This window comes from Narcine bancroftii, chromosome 1 (assembly GCF_036971445.1).
Source record: "Narcine bancroftii isolate sNarBan1 chromosome 1, sNarBan1.hap1, whole genome shotgun sequence".
Lineage (NCBI taxonomy): Eukaryota > Metazoa > Chordata > Chondrichthyes > Torpediniformes > Narcinidae > Narcine > Narcine bancroftii.
In genome coordinates, this window is record NC_091469.1 from 330,219,786 (window position 1) to 330,232,566 (window position 12,781).

General features: G+C 36.7%; 1 protein-coding gene and 1 long non-coding RNA gene across 4 annotated transcripts in view; one reads left to right on the forward strand and one right to left on the reverse strand.

Moving 5' to 3' along the window:
- LOC138748383 (uncharacterized) overlaps positions 1 to 5,096 on the forward strand; it is a 30,434-nt gene extending 25,338 nt beyond the window's left edge. Inside the window, exons 2-3 of the long non-coding RNA XR_011347984.1 lie at positions 1,773 to 1,878; positions 4,790 to 5,096. This is a non-coding gene — a long non-coding RNA (uncharacterized lncRNA). The remainder of the gene's footprint in view (positions 1 to 1,772; positions 1,879 to 4,789) is intronic.
- Positions 1 to 12,781, reverse strand: part of LOC138748361 (adenylyl cyclase-associated protein 2-like) — a 224,855-nt gene that overhangs the window by 120,119 nt on the left and 91,955 nt on the right. The gene's annotated exons all lie outside the window — the stretch shown is intronic.

Sequence of the window (12,781 nt, forward strand, 5' to 3'; positions counted from 1 at the left end):
ATGTCTCTTGTTGCTTTATTTCTGTTCCAATAATGACTCCTTTCTTTCTTTTTTAACCATGGCTTCCCCTCTACTGAAGATACATTTGTGATTCCTTGCATCTGTCCTACTCCACACCCCCCTTTCACTCCTCTCTCCCCTTACCCCAGAGCAACGATTCCTCTTGTCTTCACCAACCTCAACATTCACAGTGTCCTCCACATTCAAGGAGATTTTTCCATTGCACACATCTTTTCCCCTCCCCTTCCAGCATTCCAAGGGGACCATTCCTCTGCAGCTCTCTGGGTCACTCTTCCATCTCCACCATCACTCAATTCCCCTCCCAGGCAAGCACAGGAATGCAGCACCTTCCTTTTAAACCCACTTTTCTTCCCACCATCCAATGGCCTTAACAGTCCCTCCAAGTACATTCCACCCACTCTAATGTTCAGCATCGAATGTTCATGATGTGATCTGCTCTATTGGAAAAACCAAAATGGTGATTGAATGACTTTTTGATAGCATCTTGCTTCGATCCACTCAGGAGATCCTGTGGTATGAATTGCCACTCATTGATTCATTGTTCCTGGTTTTGAGGAAGCAATATCGGCCTGAAATGTTCTAGTCTTTGTGCAAAGAGACCATCAGACATCTCAACAACAAACTCAATCAGGGACTCGTTTAAGGGCCCTTACTTTTGTACTTGATTGTGTTTTTTTTACTCTCTGTATTACAGTTTAAATTTCTTTGTTTGTTTACATGTGTACATTGAGTAGTTTTTTTTTTGCCCTGCCAATAAATGGTCATTTTTCCTCACCTGCAGGAAAAAGAATCTCAGGGCTGTATGTGATGTCACACATGTACTCAGACAATAAATCTGAGACCAATGATGCTGCTTTGCCCTTTGATTATTTCAAGTACTTTTTATTTGTTTTATTTCAAATTTTTGATATCTGCAGGATTTCTTTTGCTCTTTTATGGAAAAAAATTCCAATCAAGGTCCCCATCCATCACACATTTTGGTTATTTTAGGTTGTGGACAACTTACGTTCTGCCACACGGCAGTAAAAACACAAGGCTGGAGAAACTCAGCAGGCCAAACATTGTACTTTATATAGCGAATAGAAAGGTACATAACTGACGTTTTGGGCTTGAGCCCTTCATCAAGGTGTGAGAAAAATGTGGCCGGCCCCTGAATAATATTTGGGGGGGGGGGGGTGAAGGAGTACAGCCCCACAGACAGGAGGAAATAGGTGGATAAGGGAGGGAGGCCACACCAGTAAACAGGAGGAGGGGGAAGGAGAATAGCTCCATATTGTGGGGATTGCATTCAAGTCTGGAATTAAGGGTTTGGAATGACAGCAAATAGATGAAAAGAACTGCAACAGCAAGGACTGTTTTTCTACCATCACCCCAATTCATCATTAGAAATTTGTCATCAAGATCTATTTGATTTCAATTAAATGCCTCAGATTTTTTTTTTGAAAATGTTATTTAAAAGTTTTCCATACATGTAATCATAGCCAGATGCAAAATAAAATAAATTAGTATCAAATCCATTACATGATGATCTAAACCCCAACCCCTTCCCCTAAACAAACCAAGAAAAAAGAAGAGATGAAATACAAAAAACCATAGAAGGGGTAAAGGCAAGTAGGAAAACAGGAATAGAAACCTGGTATTAGTCATATGGCATTAGTCATTTGTATCTTTTAATACGTCCAAGGAGGTTAAAGAGGTTCGAAGCTTAAAGAAAACATCTATAAATTAATTCCTTCAATTTGTAAATACAGGAACCAAATTTTCAAAATACATCATATTTATTTCTCATCTGATAAGAAATCTTCTCCAAAAAGAAACACAGCAATGCATCTCTGCATTCCATCGCTCCAGACCAAGGTGAGTATCCATTTCCATGTTACTGCTGTACATTTTCTTGCTACTGCTAAGGCAATCTTGAGAAATTCTTTTTGATATAGAGATCATTTCAATTTTGATCATATCCCTTCAATATTACACTGGATTTTGTAGAAATTTAATTCCTATAACCTGTTTAAACAAATTGCCAAGTTTAACCAAAAAGATTTCATTTTGGGGCAAGACCAAGAAGAAAGTTTTAAAAAAATGCCCGTCTCCTGACCACATGTAAAACACTAATCTGATAGATTGACTTCAATTTATTTAACTTCTGTCATGTGAGGTATAATTGATGTAAAAAAATTTATATTTAACTAATCTATATCTAGCATTTATAGTAATTGTCATACAGATACACAATCCTTTATCCGGAACCCTTGGGAGACAGTGTATTCCGAATTTCAGATTTTTCCGGATTTCGGAAAGCCAGATTTAAGCCCACCTGAATTGTGCTGCAGTATCTACCCCCACCCCCTTCCAGTCGCGTTGCCATCTTCCCCACTTCACCTGCCCAACTCGCACTGCCGGTCTCTCCCCACTAGCCGGATTTTGGAGCTTTCCGGATTTTAGATGTCCAGATAAAGGATTGTGTACCTGTACTATCTCGGCACAGATCTGACCAAAAAGCCCTAGATTTGTGCGGTTTCGTAAAGTGACCCTGAGTGGGTCAGAATGCTGAGAGTTTGATAATTACACAAGGGTTATGATGGAAAGATTTTAATGAAACACTAAATTCTAATTTTTTCCAAGAAGAAAGGAAAGAATGTGCCAAGCCAACAGATTCAAATGGAAAGTCCAGAACCCATTTGCATTCTCATCTTAATTCGCTTTCCCACTTGGCCTCTGACCTATTTCATTTTCATATTTCCTCAAAAACACACAGAAGTGGGAAATTGCTCCAGGTTTTTGAAAGCAGACACTTATTTATTTTTAAATCCTGTATTTACGGAACTATTATTTATCACAATTTAGAGCCTGTAATATGCAATACTACTGCCGCAAAAGCCAATTTCGTGACATGCTCAAGGCAATAAACCAGATTCTGAAATAAAAATATGGAGCAGCTGATGTTATTAAAATACTGAGACTTCCTGTTTAGTGCTAATTAAGTGATACATGTCTTCAGTAGATCTCTAACAACCGGAAAATTTACTGATCCAGCATCAACCAATCCCCACAGGTTCCAGATACCAGGGGTTTTACTGTACTTTCCAACTACTTTCAGGGTTAAAGAAAAGATTCCCCTCTAAACTTCTTATCCCAAATCCCTGTTGTCAGGTTTTATTCATCTCTGGTAAAAAGAGAAAGATTCCCTCCCAAAATATGCCCCTCATAATTTCACCTTCAACCCCCTTAGCTTCCTGTGCATTGGGTACATTAAAGGGTTGTGTGTTCTCAAAAAATCACATTCATTCTTCAAATATTGAAGTTAGAGTAGACATCCTCTCTCCTCTCGCATTATGACTGAGATACCCCATTCCCAGGCAATATTTGATGAATCAGCTCTGCCCCCTCTCCAGCACCAGATTCCCTCTTGGAACTCTCCTTCTTAAAGAAGAGCAGCAGGAGATGGGAATTTTTTTTTAAGGCATAAAGAGATTCATGATAAGCAAGGGGTCACCAGGGAGTACATAGGAATGTTGAATTCGGACTGCAACCACCAATAATCTTCTTGGTTAGGAGAGCAGTGATGAGGAACTAAAAGGCCTACCCTTTCCCTTAATTCAGGACGATGTTCATGCTTACACATATAAACACGGTTAGTGCTTATGCAAGACTGGCACAGAAATCCAACTCAGCACCAAAATTATTAGCTGAAATGTGAAACCAGCTCTATTCTACCCAGAACATTTGTGTAATTTGGGGTCTGAGCCCAGGGATTAGATGATGCTTTTACTGGAATTAGATATTGCCTTTGTACACTGGTTTTGAAAGCAGCTGCCTCAGTTACCAGGACAGCCGATTGGGTTGAACTGCCTTTGTGGCTGAATAGGCAGTTATTGACCCTATTGTTCACACTTCTGCTGACTGGACTTGCTTTCCCAAACAGCAAGACAGCTATTCCCCACTCTCGATTACTGCAGTAACTAAGCAGAGAACGTGGTGCAAGGATTTAAAAAAACATTAAAAGCTAAAGGGGACAGAGGAAAAACACAAAGTTTGACCTTGTAATAGGATAACTTCACAGCATTTTCCACCACTTCATCTCAACGCCAAAGATTCAATCCATGATGCTGCAAGATCAAAACCAGTTGATTATCTGATCTTTTTGTGCTTGATAAGCAAGGGAAACACTGATGTAATCACAGCTCCAAGTGGTTCAAATCTACCATGCTACCAAATTGGTTTCCTCACACTTTTTCGATATTAAAATACACTCAATGAATGGAAAACAAGCATTTTCTGGTTGTTTGAGATTTACTCTTACAATGCCTAACTAAAGGCCTTTTCATGGTCGGCCCCCGCATGGAGGCTGGCTAAAAGTCGATTTCTTACCTTTTAATGCAACCCCAGAAAAGCCTGCTCCATTGTCCCCTCTCAGCCTGGAGGCAGCTGGGGCATTGATGTAGCTTTAAAGAAGCGTGGCTGCTAGTTCCATGATGCCATACATACACGCTGAGCAAAGGCTGACTTCGCTACCCATAATCCCCACATTGCTGGTTTCCCAGAATGGTTCCAGCTGCGTTGGGGATTATGGGTAGGGTAGACAGCCATTGCTCTTTGGTGTATTGAGCCGCTGGTGCTGACAAGCAGTTTACAAGACAAAAGACAAAAATACTGCTCTGTATTTACACTAAACAAACTTCATTTGCATGAATATATAAACATTAAAGTATTTTACTTTATTTTTAGTCACATCCTTCGAAAACATTTAACCTCGCTGCATCTGCAGGTTCCTCCCCTCCATGGAGCTGCCCCAAAGATGAACCCCACCCTCCCCCTCTGATTGGGGAAACTCTTACCAAGCAGAGATAAGAAGACACTTGAAGAGAGTCACCCCAACGGTGAGCAGTATCAACCAGCTCTTCATCCTGGGTGACGCCATTGTTGTTTCACACAAGTTTATTCAAACAGCTGCTATGAGCAAAGCATGACCAAGGTACTGCTCTGGCTGAATGTTTGCTCCCATCTTCACCAAAAGTTTGTGTGTTACTTCAGAGAACATTTAGTTTTACAATTTTAAACTCACATATTTTTTGCCTATTATTTTAATTTTTTAAAATTTATTTTCCTCAATTTTTTTGCCGGTTGCTTGAATTTTGTACACCCAAGGTATTTCTGTAATCAAATGACTGGATGGTCAAACTGACCAACTTCCCGCCACAATAACCTTCAATGAAACATTTAAGTATAGTTAATTCTGAATTGGGAGGAGAAATGCAATAGTCTGGAAACTCCACTGCAAGTCAAGGTTGTTTAAGCATCATACTATTGAAAATAAATTTATTTCTCCAACATGAAATTCAATATTAACCATTTCTGCATTATTTAGCGTCATTTCAAAAAAGAAAATTGACAAGGCACATCCTATCTTGTCTTACCTCTATATCTTTTTGAACTACTAGAGAAATACATGATCTTTTCTGTCCTGGGTTCTGATTTTCCTTGGAAATCCCAGCACCCATTTATCTAGTTCTCATTCAAGTGGAACTCGCATGCAACCACCCAAAATTTCTAAGAAATTCAGGGAAATTCATGGAGCTTTTTAACTTTGATATTTGTCATTGATGTGATGCTGATTACGTGCTGTCTCCCATCAGCCGAGAGCACAGCAGCCCACCTTCAGCTCCTGAGGTGTGATCACAGTGATGGGTGGCTCCATTTGCGTTTCGTTAAATGTCCTGCCTTCATCCCCATCACAAAGCAAGATTCCTTAAATGAGTTCCCAATGGATTTGTTATTTCAGAGTCTGAAGGTGGAGGGGTAGCAGCTGGTCCTAAACCTGGTGGTGTGCGTCTTCTGGCCCCTATACACCTTTCCTGATGGTAGCAGCAAGAACAGAGAACATCCTGGGTGTTGTGGATCCTTGATGATTGTTGCTGCTCTCAGACGGCAGCGTTCCCTGTAGATTTTCTCATTGGTGGGGAGAGTTTTGCCTGTGATGTACTGGGCTGCCTTGACTACCTTTTGCAGGGCTTTCCACTTAGATATTTTAGTGTCCCAATGCCAGGCTATGATGCAGCCGGTCAGCACACTTTCCATAGCACACCTGTAGAAATTTGCAATGCTTTCAGTGTCATACCAAAGCTCCGCAAACTTCTGAGAAAGTAGAAATGTTGACATGAATCATGATACGACTGCCGATGCGATCATAATTCTGATGAAACAGGGCAAATGTGGTGCATCCTTCCAAATATCACTTTAGGTGGTGCAAACAACAAAATAAATATTGCTTAACCATGTGCGTGCAAATGCAAGAAGAGTCCATTGACTAAAACTACTTGTTATCAGGAAGCATTTAGATGTCCTAAATGTATTGGCCGTCTCCTGTTGATCATAAATCTCAGAGTGATCATGGATGGATGAGAAAGTTATTTGATTTCATCATGATTTTGCACCAAGTGTTAGAACATTTACAAGTGAAAAGTTCTGCATTCGGAGAGTAAAGTTGTGCTTTTGTTAGACAACTGGCACACATCCTCTTGCAGAAGTAATTGTGAATGGAAATGTTTTCATCCCTGTCAATGGGACAAGTTTGAACATTTATACATACAGCACTGTATCAGGACCTTTCCACCCATGAGCCCCTGGTGGGATATAGCATATATATACTAACTGCACTGCCTTTTTAATTCAAACTTTAGATCAGGGCTAGATGCAATATACAGGCCCCCCTGAATAGCCATGGCCGAGGTGAGGAGAACCCTATCCAAGGTGAACCCACACAAGACAGCAGGCAGGACCAGACCACATACCTAGTTGGGTAATAAAGGATTGGCACATCAACTGACAAAGGTCTTTACAGACACCTTCAACATCTCTTTGCAACACTCCATCATCCCCATGGGTTTCAAGACAGCCACCATCATCCCAGTACCAAAGAGGGCAACAGTAACAGGCCTCAATGACTACTGCCCTGTGGCAATGACCTCCACCATTATGAAATGCCTTGAGCATCTGGTGGTGGGATGCATCAAAGAAAACCTCCCCGAGACAGTGGACCCATTTCAATATGCCTATAGAAGAAACCGTTGCACTGATGATACGAGAGCACTCCGTCCTGGCCCACCTGAACAATGACGCCTCATACACCAGGCTGCTGTTCATCGATTTCAGCTCTGCAATTAACACAATAATTCCCCAGAGCTGGTGGAGAAGCTGTCCTCACTGGGACTCAACACCCCTCTTTATAACTGGATTCTGGACTTCCTAATGGAAAGACCATAGTCTGTCATGGTCGGTAGCAGAATGTCAAGCACCATCACATTGAGCACCTCAGGCTGTGTGCTTAGCCCAATCCTGTTCATGCTACTGACCCACGACTGCATTGCCAGATCCAGTTCCAACAGAGTCATCAAGTTTGCAGATGACAATAGTAATTGGCCTCGTCAGCAACAACACTACAGAGAAGAGGTGAAAAATCCCATGATATAGTGCAAGATTAACAACCCGAGTCTCAGTGTGGACAAGACTAAGGAGATGATTGTGGACTTCAGAAGACCATGAACAATCAGCTTCCATTACAAATTAATAACTCTGTGATAGAGAGAGTGGAGAGCACTAACTTCCTTGAGTTCACTTAACAAGCGACCAGCCCTCACTTGTCATGATCGCTCAACATCAACTGCACTTCCTGAAAAGACTGAAGTGGGCAAGGCTACAGGCCATCATTAATGTCAACCCTTTTTTAAAAAACTTTATTCGTTCAAAAAACAAATAGTATATGACATATACAACAATTAACCATAAACATGAACATTATTTTTTATATATAGGAAAAAAAAAGAAAAGAACCCCCACCCCCTTCAGCCAACTCTCCTAAGGAGAGCCATAAAGAAAGAAAAAATATTAAGAAAAATTAAATATACATATTAAGATCTAATCAATGTAAATTGAAATGTAAATATTCTGAATATAACAACCACTTATTAATTAAAAAATTATAATTATCATGTGAAACATACATAATTTTTTCCATTATTAAACAATATCTCACCTCATTAAGCCATCTATTAATATCAATCATATTTGTATCTTTCCATGTACTAGCAATACATTTTTTCGCTTCAGATAAAGCTAAATATACAAAAGAAAGCTGAAACTTATCTAATCCCAAGCCTTTCAGAGGTTGCAAACTACCCAATAAAATTACTGTCGGATCCAAAAGTATTTTAATCTTATACAGGTATTCTAAAAACAATTGAAATTTCTTCCAAAAAGATTGTATATGCTTTCATGACCAAACAGCATGAAAAAAAGTTCCAACTGTATTACCACATCTAAAACACAAATCTGATTCATGAAAGCCATACTTTTTTATTTTTCAGGTGTTAAGTATAATTGATGTAAAAAATTATAGTTAATCATTGCATAATAGGAGTTGGGAGGTGATGTTGAGATGTTGAGATTGTATAAGACGTTGGTGCGGCCTAATTTGGAGTTCTGTGTGCATTTCTGGTCGCCTAATTATAGGAAGGATATAAACAGAGTGGAGAGAGTGCAGAGAAGGTTTACCAGAATGTTACCTGGGTTTAAGCATCTAGAGTATAGGGAGAGAATGGACAGATTAGGTCTTTATTCTTTGGAGCGTAGAAGGTTGAGAGGGGATTTGATAGAAGTATTTAAGATTATGAAAGGGATAGACAGAGTGGAAGTGGATAGGCTATTTCCGTTAAGAGGAGGAAAGATTAAAACAAGAGGACATGAGTTAAGAATTAAGGGGCAGAGGTTTAGAGGTAACATGAGGGGGAACTTCTTTACTCAGAGAGTGGTACCCATGTGGAATGAGCTTCCGGGAGAAATAGTGGCGGCGGAGTCAATTGTATTATTTAAGAAAAGGTTGGACAGGTATATGGATGAGAAGAAGATGGAGGGTTATGGGCATTGTGCAGGGAGGTGGGACTAGAAAGGGGTGTTTAGTTCGGTGCAGACTAGAAGGGCCTAATGGCCTGTTTCCGTGCTGTAATTGTTGTTATGTTATATATGTTATAATGTGCATTTATCAATCTAGTTACACTATCATAACAGATATCTAACAAATCATCCTCAGAAAAAATAAAACCAGTATCCGCTTCCCATTTACTTTTAGATCTATCCCAACCCTTTTTATCCATACCATCCTGTAATATTTGATACATAGATGAAATATAACCCTTCTCTGGTACCTTCATAAGAAAAGTCTCAAATTTAGTCATTTCATGTAAAATCATATCTCTACCAAACATACGTTTTACCAAAGATCGAATTTGATAATAGAGAAACAAAGAGTTCTTATCAATATCAAAACTGTCCCTCATCTGATTAAAAGATAAAAATTTACCCTCTTTAAAACAATCTCCCAAATTTTTCACACCTTTAAATCTCCAATGCAATAAACTTCGATTATGTATTGAAAAATAAATAAGTTGATTATTATACAATGGAGTCAAAGCCGATAATTTACCCCTAGAGCCTATCATTTTATTTTTCTTTATCCATAACTTCATTAAATGTTTTAGTATAGGCACATTATATTGTTGTAACAAATTTATATTCCATCTAAACAAAAATTGATGTATTTCAAATTCAAAAATATTTGCCATCTCAATTTTGGCCCAACTAGGAGGGCGTACCAAATCCATCAATGAACTAATAAATTTAAGTTGGGCTGCTTCATAATAATTTTGAAAATGTGGTAAACGTAATCCCCCTAATTCATATTTCCAAGTTAATTTATTCAAAGCTACTCTAGAAAATTTACCTCTCCATAAAAACTCCCTAACCATTTTATTCAAGTCTCAAAAAAAAATATTATCAAGTAAATACGGAATAGATTGAAACAAATATTTTATACGTGGAAAAATATTCATCCTAATTGTATTTATCCTACCCAATAAATTAATATGCAAGTCTTTCCATTTAATCAAATCAGTTTTAATTTTTTTTATTAACGGAACATAATTTAATTTATATAAAGATTGATAATTAACATCCAAAATTATACCCAAATATTTAATTTGATCAGTCTATTTCAAATTAATAGTATTCTTATAAACTGAATAATCTTCTTCACTTACCAGTAATATTTCACTTTTTTCCCCAATTAACTTTATATCCAGAAAGACATCCATATTGTATTAAACACTCCATGTGCAAAAGTGACTGAGCTGGGTTTGTTAAATACACCAATACATTATCAGCAAATAAATTAAGTTTATACTCCTCGTCTAAAACTTTCATACCTTGTATCTGTGTATTTGGTCTTATCAGCTGTGCTAAAGGTTCAATCACTAACGCAAACAAAGCTGATGATAAAGGACAACCTTGACGAGTTGATCGAGTCAATTTAAAAGGTTCCGAAATCAAACCATTCATCAATACTCTAGCTACCGGTTTACTATATAGAGACCTAATCCAACCAATAAAGAAAGGACCAAGCTTAAATTTCTCCAAAACTTTAAACAAAAAATTCCATTCAACTCTATCAAATGCTTTTTCTGCATCTAAATATATCACCATCGGGTGATCTGAAGATTGTTGAAATCTATTAATCAAACTAATCACACGTAAAATATTATCTGAAGCATATCTATTCTTTATAAAACCTGTTTGATCCATATGAATCAACTTAGGTAAAAATTTAGCCAATCTCTTCACTAATATTTTAGCTATTATTTTATAATCTACATTTAACAATGAAATTGGTCTATATGAAGATACCTTCAAAGGATCTATATCTTTTTTTGGGATTACTGTAATTAAAGCACTAGAACACGACTCAGGTAATTCATAATGTTCTCCAACTTAACATAATAAATCCCCAAACACTGTAGATAAATCATCTTAAAAAATTTATAAAATTCAACCGAAAATCCATCATCACCAGGCGATTTACCATTCGGCATTTCCATCATAGCCATTTTAATTTCCGAATCAGTAAATGGTTCTTCTAACTCCTGCATATCTGCATCCTCTAATATCGGTAAATTCAACTGTGATTAAAAAAAGATCAATCGATCCAGTTTCTTGTTTTCCTTCAGATGTATATAACTTTTTATAAAATGACAAAATTCATCATTAATCTCACGAGGTTTATAATTAATAAGAGAATTCCGTCTAACAGCATTAATAGTCCTCGAAATCTGTTCTTTCTTTAATTGCCATGCCAATACCTTATATGCTTTCTCTCCCCATTCATAATACTGTTGTTTAGTCCTATTAATCACACATTCAAATTGATAAGATTGCAAAGTATTATATTCCACTTTCTTTCTTTCTTTTTCAATCTTTTTATTATTATTATAATTTATAAACACATACAGTTCAAAGAGATATAAAAAAAATACATGGTAAGTAATGAATTAATACAGAGATATTAAACAATAATATTACAGAATAAAAATATATGATATAAAAAAAATTTTTTGATCAGTTTAGGGTGTGAACTATCTCTAAAAAAAAAGATATAATTAATAACAATATATGAAAAAAGAGAAAAAAAAACCCCAAAAAAGAAGAAAAAACAAATCTGAATTAAAAAAAACTTAAAAAAAAACTTTTAAAAAAACCTACAGATATAGCTAAACCACGCCGATCACTCCGATCTCATCTTACAGCCCAATTATCATCCATAATCATAGAAAGAAAACAGAGCCAGATCAACTCACCACAAATGAAAATATTGAATAAATGGTCGCCAGGTTAACTCAAACTTAGAAGAGGATTCATAGACAGAGTTTCTAATTTTCTCTAAATTTAAACATAGTATACTTTGGGTAAACCATTGGAAAACAGTGGGAGGATTTACCTCTTTCCAATTTAATAGTATAGATCTTCTAGCCATTAGTGTAAGAAAAGCAATCATACGAACCGCAGGAAGAGATAAATAAGTCAAATCTATCATAGGTAATTCAAAAATTGCAGTAATGGGATGTGGTTGTAAATCAATATTCAAAACAGTAGATATAATGGAAAAAATTTCCTTCCAATAATTCTGTAAAGAGGGACAGGACCAAAACATATGTGTAAGGGAAGCTATTTCCAATTGACATTTCAACCTAGATAATTTTGTTTTCTGATCTTCTGTAGCATCTTTCTGGAATTCCTTTTCTAACTCATCGATCTGTTTCTCTAATTCAAGACTCTGATTTAATCGATTCTTTTTTATTTTATAAGTATAACTAATTATTTTTCCTCTCAAATAAGCTTTCATAGCATCCCATAATACAAACTTACTTTGAACAGAATTAGAATTTTCTTTCAAAAAAAAATTAATTTGTGTTTTCAAAAAAATCAATACATTCCGTATTTTTTAAAAACATTGTATTAAACCTCCAACGATCGGCCACTTGAATTTTCTCAGAAGTTGCATATGTAAAATATAGCAAAGAATGATCTGAAATCACCCTTCTTTCATATTCTGCTTGTTGTATTTTCCCTTGTAAATGTGCCAATACTAAAAAGAAGTCAATCCTTGAAAACGATTCATGTCTAGATGAATAAAAAGAGAAATCTTTCTCTGTCGGATTAAGACATCTCCAAATATCTACTAAATTAAGATCTTTCATCAACGCTTGAACCTGAACTGCCATCTTAGATTTCTTAACTTTCTTCGGAGATTTATCTAATAAAGGTTCCAAAACACAATTAAAATCACCACCAACTAAAATATTATCATTAGCCTGACCCAAACATAAAAATGTATCTGAAATAAATATTTCATCATCTGCATTTGGGGCATAAATTT